The following is an 8,608-nucleotide window of genomic DNA, read 5'->3' as shown; positions in this document are numbered from 1 at the left end:
AAAATACTGAGAGCGAAGTCAGTGAAAATGTTGTCCCAAACAACTTTAGCACAGCAACATCTGTGTGATTTTCTTGAAATCACACAAAAGGAGATAAAAAGCCTGATGATGTAAAGATTGTCAACCAACATATCATGTAGCAATGAGCTAGATGAACTGTTGTTTTTTTTGTTGGCTTCTTCTGTGTGTGTGGGGTTTTGTTTGTTTGTTTGTTTTGTGTGTGTGTGTGTGTGCAGCTACTGCTTTCTCTTGTCTGTATTTTCTGTACTTCTGACACTGAGGTCTGCTCAGCTGCTACTGCTGAGTGAGGGCTGTGTGGGTGTCAGCTCCCCAGTGCTGTGCCTCAAGCGCGAAGCCTCCAAATATGAGGACTAAAACAACTTCCATTCCCTTTTGCCGTGACTCGGATTTGAACCGAGGTTGCTGCAGCCACAATGCAGAGTACTAACCACTATACGATCACGGCGAGCTACGGTGAGTGTGTCCTGCGCGGTGTGTTCTGTCCCCTCTCCCAGAGCCGTGCAGGCATTGCCACCTAGTGTGGGCCGGCTATAATGTCCCGTGTGTGGGCATCCTCCCCGGAGAGACCACTACTCTTGAGGCACCCTCGGGCATCCCTCAGCTGAAAACAGCACTGCCGACAGAGTACACGCTGAAGACAGGCACAAATGCTACAGTGGCAGAAAAATATTCCTTCCCCTTTTGACAGTTGCAGTCTGGTGAGGATGTCTTTTGTTGCCTTCTGTTTGGCCAACATCTATCTTCAAAAAACAATAATTCTGGTCTGTGAATTTTCTTTCTGTTTTCAAAAAGTGATGGGGGTAAATCTGGTGAAAGGGTTTTCAAAGTTACATAACTAATTTAAAAGCTGTTGAAAAGAAAGCATAAAAACACACGTTCCACTCCTGCTCTAAGCCAGATTTCAACCAAGGTTGCCATAGCACATAGTACCAGGCACTGGAATGTCACAGTAAGCTGGCACATTGTGACAGGTTTTGAACAGACATGGCAGAAAAATATCAATTCCAGTAAAATAACAAATGTTGACAGCAGTGGGTCATTAAAGAAGGATTTCTGTTGAGGCTTGAGAGTTAATGTTTCAAAACACAAGTGTTCTTAGTGGAGTTATTCTAATAATTGTCTTATTAAAGATCTCATATCCACCATCTAGTCTAACTTTTTAATTCTGTGTCTGACAGTGAGAACAAGCAAAGACTGATAACAGCAAGTTTCTTCACAATTTTGTTAATTTAAAAAGTGGAAAGAATTGGTGGATACACCAGATGGTTGTGCTGCCATCCTGAGGGACCTCATCAGGCTGAAGAAATGGGTTGACAGGAACTCCATGAAGCTCAACAAGTAGAAATGCCAAACCCTGCATCCAGGGATGAACAGCCCCATGTACCAGCACATGCTGAGGGCTCACCAGCAGGAAAGCAGCTTGGCAGAGAATGGCCTGGGAGTCTTGGTGCACACCAAGATAACCATGAGCCAGCAATGTGCCCTTGTGGCAAAGAAGGACAAGAGCTTCCTTGGCTGTATCAGGCAGAGCAGTACAGTGTGTCAAGGGAGGCCCCTTGACAGATCCCTTCTCTGTCCTCAGCACTGGTGAGACACATCTGGGTGGTGTGTCCAGTGCTGGGGTCCCCGGTACAAGATAGCATGTATACTGAAGAACCACAAAGATGGTGGAGGACTTGCAGTTTGGAGAGTGAAGCTGGGACTTTTTACACTCAAGAAGAGCAGGCTTAGGGGGGATTTTATCTCTGAACACAAATACCTTATGGGAGGTTAAGAAGTGGGAGCCAGCTTCCTTTCTGTATGCAGTGATAGGACAGAAGGCGATGGGCACCAGGTGAAATAAAGGAAATTCCTTAAATATAAGGAAAACTTATTTACTGTGAGAGTAGTTGAACACCAGATCAGGTTGCCCAAAGAGGTTGAAGATTCTCCAATTTTGAGATATTTGAATTTGACTGGATATGGTCCTGGGCAATCAGCTGTGGCTAACACTGCTCAAGCCACTGTGGTACTCGAGATTTCCAGAGGGGTCTGTCAGCCTCAATGATTTTGTTTCTCAGGAAAGAAAAAAAAAAAAAAAAAAAAAAAAAAACAAAAAAACCAAGAGCAACCCAGCCCTCTTCACTAAAAATAAAATGGTAGTGTTTGTAAACATTTTTTCTTAACTTTTTTATAATGTACATCTATGCTTAACAGCACAGGCAGTTGAGCAAAGGGAATCCATGAGTGCCAAGAAATGGGATACTGAAAGCTTGACAACCTTCCCTGTCAAAATCCACAAAGTCTGTGTGAGGCAGAGAAGTAAAAAATAGCTAGAGGTTGAGTCTCTTAGATGGTACAAAAACACTTAGGACAACTTTAAGTGTCTTCTAAGTTTTCAGAATTGACAAAAGTTTTATAACATGGATCTTGCCCAGCACATGTGTGCTATATTTTTCCTGGGGGTAAGAGGTGCTAAGTCATAGGTACATATATTTAAATGTATAGATTAGCAAGATTGCCTGAAATTTTCTAGCTTTTCTTTTTGCCAAGGTCAATAAATATAGATTACATTGTTTCAGCCAAATTTCATGTGATTATGAAAAAAGGAATTGGTTATCTACTAGTTGCAAATAAATAAAAATATGTCAGTTTACCACTGTATTCAGATCACACTTTTTTTTTTTCAGCTTTATTTACTTTGCTTTGTAAGACTTTGTGTGAAATGAAAGACTTTTACATCTGTAATGCTTGCGCATGGTCTCATGTTGATAAAACACCCATCCACTTCATAATTAAGGCTTACTTGCAGCCCCGTAATCTGTCTCTGTTGCTTCTGTCTTCCATACATCTCTTTCATTGAAAACAAACCCTATTGTCAGAAAACCCATAGCAAAGCAATACTAATTGGAAGATATTGTGTGTCATTCAGGAAAAAGAGTGGATCAGAAGCAATGCCAGTCTCTGCCAGGGAGTCTTGCTTTGCTGTCCTGATGAATATTTATGATGTAGCCTCTTGACAGCCATGTTTACCTACTATTGGCAGCTTATAGCACCTGTGGCTGGAGCAACTTTGCAAATATTGCTCTTACAGCTGAGCATTTATCTTCAGCTATTAGACCGTACTCATTGCTGTTGTAGGAAAAAAAATCTACCTACTGACACAGATTTTTTTGCCTTTCAGCTGCCTTCTGTAGATCATGATTTCCGGTGTAAAATCATATCACAACACAATTAATAAGAGACAAATACAAGATGGTCCATAAACAGTTCATAAACAGTTATGTGGACTGTTGTGCAAACTGATCAAATATTTGTATCATTTTGCTTGAAATGTGCTTCAGCTTCTGTAGAGATTCAGATTTCTTCTCTGAGCCTTTTTAGGGATATTGCCATTCCTGCTACCAATATTTTTTTTTTTCAGAGAAAGGTGACTTTGGTGTCACCAGAGCTGTTGCTACTCAGAACATCCCATGTTCAAATCCCTGTACATCATCTATACAGGCCTACTCTTTATGTTTGGCTATCAAAAGTTCTTTTCTCATCTTCTGTTTTTCATATTTCCTTCAGGCTTCAAAAATTTTTAGACAACCTCAAAAGCATAGTGGATGGTGTACTATAAATATATCAAAAGTTAATTCTGTATAATGCTTACAACACAAACTGTAACATTAGCCTAGTAAAATACTATTAGTCAATGATATTACAGCAGTGTACCAGAGTGCCTGTGAGAACTCAGATTAATTTCCCTGTTGATATCATCCCATTAGCAACTGTCAGATGTTGACTACAAACATGATAGTGCTTGCTGTGCTTCTATGAGATTTTTTGCATTGCAGTGAAAAGATACTGTAATTTTTGTTTTCTTTCTTTTTAATGTACCATTTTATATCTCCAAGGATAGCTTTTGCTAATTCAGTTGTGACTTCTAAATTGGCTGCACTGAGAGCTACCTAATGGACAAGCTCAACAACCTACACTATAAACCATACATAAATTAATTTTCTATTCTTGGTAACAAAACAGTAGATTTTAAAAATTATTATAAGTTTAGTTAGTGTTAAAATAAGGGTGTTGAAATGATTTTAGTCAGATTTTGTTGTGCTAATTACCTCTTGAATGCACTATTTGGAGTAAGGAATGTGCTACTCAGGGGAAGACAAAATGAGAGCCCTTTAAGCCTTTAAAGGTGGTAGAACTTCCTAGTGCTTTCAATACCAAAGTTAGAAAGACATTAGACTCTGTGATATGGTCTTTTATTGTATCTACTGAATGCAAATAAATGAATGAACAAAAAAAACAAACCCCACACATATATTGTTAAAAAAAAATCCCCAATTATCTTATTTAGTATGCTACATGGAGCTAAAATGGATAAGATCTCATATTCTTAATGTTTTGTTAGGCTGAAAAATTAAGTATAAAAATTATCTGGCTTAGATTTGCCTGGTAATAAAGATCTACCTAGCAGGAGTTCATAAGGAACAGACACAATAATTGTCCAACTTCTGGCTTCCTTGAGAAAGCTAATTCATGACCTCTTACTCTTCATTCAAATGGTCTGAAAGAGATTTTCAAACGTTTTTAGAGAATACCAACTTTTAGAAAAGCTCAAACAATTAGTCACTTTATATCTGTAAAATAACATAATGTTAAATGATTACCAGGTTAAAAATCAATCCAGGAGCTGGATAATATTATAAACTGAGCCTCAGAACTGAATTGAGGGCATTGTTTAACATCATCTGATCTCAGAGACTGACTCACCCTATTAAAATCTATTCAGTTGCTATTAAATGATCTTGTAAACAGAGAATTGTTATTTCCTAGTGATTTAACCAGTTATGTCTACATTTTGAATATTTGAAAAATTCAGATTATTCACTGATATGATCTGCTTTGTTTCATTGAGAATCTGCCCTTAACAGATGGGGTTTTTTTGGGAAAAAAAAATAGTTATACATAGGACCAAAAGAAAAGTCATACAAGTTTTTCCCTGTAAGTAGGAATGCTGTTTGCCAAATCATTCTCACCATGTTCCGATCTTTCCCTCTTTGATGTACATCAGAATCATATTAAATGAGGGGAGAGCTTTTATAAGGTTTGAGACTGTAAAGTGATTGCAATTCCACATGCTGTTCATTTTGTAATTGAACCAGGTTTACTCCTGCCAGCTCTCCTCTGCTAATGATTCATTGCTACATTCACCTGAGGTTACAACCAGTTCACGTCTACTGGCCTAACCAGCCATGCATTCACCCTCTGAGCAGGCTCTCAGGATGACACGTTCTCTAAACATCTTACATGGTAGGCAAGACTAATTATAAGTGAGATATAAACATTTCTGATTTTGGAGGATGGTGACAGGAAACAATAATACTAATCTAGCTAAGTTGTGCTAGAGTGTCATGGTTGATACTATTGATATATTGATATATTACATGTCTGTAATATAAAAAGGATTAGGAAAATTGGCCATAGGCTTGCATCAGCTGACCACAGTAGGCATATCATTCCATCTACATATAATTAGGTTTCTCCACCTTGACATGATTTAGGAATGGTATCTCTAATTCAGTGCCCTGTACTGAGACTCTCCCAAACCACATATCACTTGCTTGCTCTCCCCTTAAGTGCCAATCACTCCTGAAGCAGCTCAAACCCCTTTGTAAGCTGCCAGAATCTTGTTTCCATTTGGGGTGTAACAGGCCTCAGATCCTTTGTGTCACTGACTCCAGAATCCCAGGATTTATAGTTGATACTTTTTGCCAGAGACTCCAGAAAGGCCTATTCTCCCCAGCTGTAGTGTAGAGCACATTTTTCACATATTGTCCTGTCCTGACTGGCCCAAGGGCTACTGCAAGAACAATCTCCTATTTAGTTTGTTTAAACCTCGTTCTTGTTCAGGACCACCGTTAAGATCATTCTGCTTCCATGTCACATAACAGAGAGGTCTAACAATCTGACTGTAATCTGGAATATGCACTCTCCAAAAACCCACAGTGCCTAGGAAAGCCTGATTTTCCTTCTTGATGGTTAGTGGGGTCATAACTGCCACATCCATTGGAATCTGACCATGTTTATCTTGCTGTTTTATTCCTAAAAACAGAATTTCCTGGGCAGGTCCCTTGACCTTACCTTGTTTAATGGCAAAGCCGGCCTTCAGGAGGATCTGGATTATCTTCTCCCCTTTCTCAAACACTTCCTCTGCTGTGTTGCCCCATATGATGTGTTCTGGACCCTTACCCTTTTCCAGTGCAGTCTGGATCAGTCTATGGCAAATAGTGGGGCTCTGTTTCCACCCGTGGGTAATCAGTTCCAGGTGTACTGGATGCCCTCCAGATGAAAGCAAACTGTGACCTGGACTCTGCTGTTAAATGAATGGAGAAAAATGCATTAGCAATGTCAGTGAGGCACCACTTTGCTGCCTTGGACTGAAGTTCCAGCATGTCCAGCACAGCAGCACTCTGGTGGTGTGACTTTGGTCAGGCCATGATAGTCTATTGCCAGTGTCCATCCCCCACTGGGATCACCCATTGACCATTTAGGACTAAAGGGTGACCAAGTCTTGCTGACTGCTCCCTGGCTGTCCAGTTCACAAATCATCCCATGGATGGGGGTCCTCTGAGAGAGAGTATTCCTCTGTCTAATTTCCTCTGTCTTCACAGGAGTTATCCCAAAAGCCTAACAATGCCCTTTTGGATCCTTGAAATACTCTCTCCTGAGGTAATCTATGCCAAGGATGCATGGGGCCTCTCCACCAGTTGCAATGGGATGTTTTTGCCATTCATTCCCAGCCAGGCTACTTCAGCTTCCAGTACAGTCAGCTGTGGGGATCCCCCTGTTACCCCAAAAATAGAGATGGATTCTGACCCTACATATCTTGATGGCATCAGGGTACAGTGAGAACCAGTTTTAACTAAAGTCTTTTAACTCTTGCGGGTTTGATGTGCATGACCATCAGATCCATGCAGTCCAATAGATCTGATTGTCCCTTTCCTCCACCTGGCTGGAGGCAAGGCGCCTCTAGTTCTGGTTATAGTACTCATTGTTCACTTCTTGTAAATATAAATTGGAGGTCTCTTCAAGAAGATATGAAGTAACATCAGCCCTTCTATTCTGTCTGAGGACCTGCCCACTGGAAACTGGAGTGGCATTTATCCTTGAAGAACTTCCTGTGGTGGTTGGTGTTCCTCTCAACTCATGTACCTGTGCTTCTAGGGCAGAGGTGGGTTCTCCATCCCACTTCCTGTCCTTTCTATGGTCACACAGACATAACCATAGGTTACCTCATGGTGTGATCCTCTCTTTTGGGCAGGGAGGCACTTGGTCCCAATAGCAGAGACTCTGGTCCATACTGGTAGAATATTTTCTCTCCAGCCTGCTTGAGCCTTTCAAATCTGTCTGCAGTCTTGGACAGTCTTTCCACAGCCGATGCACAGGTCATGAGGGAGGAAAAAAGATGATCTTCATATTGATGGAGTTGGGTAGTCACCTGAAGCACTGCTTGTTCTCCTTCCTTCAATGACATCAATGCCAATGAGCTGTGTATGATGATGGCACACTCTGTACAAACTTCCAACACATGGATTGTGTACACTGGACTGCACCTGGATCTACAGAGGAGTGGTCATTATTTGAATCCCTATAGATTACCCCCAGCACAGCTGATCCTCTCAGGTATTGGATACCTTTCTCCACAGCATTTGACCTGCTTGGGCACACTACTAGATCATCCTTGAGAGAATACCTTTCCCTCACACTTGACAGGAGATCCCTCCAGAGGCTGAGAGTTTCTGTCCTCTTCCCAATGCCCTTATTGTTGCCCACATCCTGGGAGAGGGGCCTCAGTTGCTTGGTTTCGCTACCATCTAGTTTCATATCATGGGCCATGATATCCCAGCATCAGAGCAGGCAGGTCACCAGGGGCTCTCCTGACTGGTGGCTGAAATCTTTTCACATACCTCACAGATCACCCAGGGATAGGGATTAGGGGAATGTCTCTTGCCCTATCTCTTCATCCCTCACAATGTGAACTGATTTCTCTTAAATTTCTTCTTCTATATAAGGGTGACTGCTGCCAGCATGGTTTGTTTCTCTGATTCAGCTGCAGTTTGAGTGGTCACTCCTCTTTCTCCCCCTGAGGGTGCTGTCTAGTGAAGAGCAGTGTGCAGTGAATAGTAGCCAGGGCCCAGCACACTGCAGTAAGTTGCTCCTCTCTGGAATTTCTACGGCTTTCTTCTTGCAAATATTCTGTCACTCTATCAGGGTCCTGTAGTTGTTCAGGGGTAAACTTCCAAACCACTGGAGCAGAAAGTGTCTCCCTAGAGTGGCCCATTTTCTCCACATTCCATGCCACTAATGACTATCCGCCCTCTAGGCAGGCTTCTGAATGACCTTCTTAGAAATCTCTTTCTCTCAGTGGACCACACTGAAGAGACCTGGCAGACTTAACAACAAAACCATGCTTTCCTTAACATCCAAAGGGAATTCAAAATTCTCAAAAGCACTTGTAACAGACCTGAAGGAGGAAAAGGGAGTGAAAAGCTGAGTCACCCACAACAGGTGTGTAATTTTAACAGCAGCATGTATAAGAATCTCCTAAATG

At 41.4% G+C, this 8,608-nt stretch overlaps 1 non-coding gene across 1 annotated transcript; it reads right to left on the bottom strand.

Moving 5' to 3' along the window:
* Positions 1-394: 394 nt before the first annotated feature.
* Positions 395-466, bottom strand: TRNAH-GUG (transfer RNA histidin (anticodon GUG)). The gene has a single exon. It is a non-coding gene; the product is annotated as a tRNA-His (tRNA).
* Between the last annotated feature and the right edge of the window lie 8,142 nt (positions 467-8,608).

This window comes from Myiozetetes cayanensis, unplaced genomic scaffold (genome assembly GCF_022539395.1).
Source record: "Myiozetetes cayanensis isolate MyiCay16 unplaced genomic scaffold, myiCay2020 scf4, whole genome shotgun sequence".
Classification (NCBI taxonomy): domain Eukaryota; kingdom Metazoa; phylum Chordata; class Aves; order Passeriformes; family Tyrannidae; genus Myiozetetes; species Myiozetetes cayanensis.
Note: the sequence above shows the minus strand (reverse complement) of the source record. Positions and strands in the feature narration are given on the sequence as shown.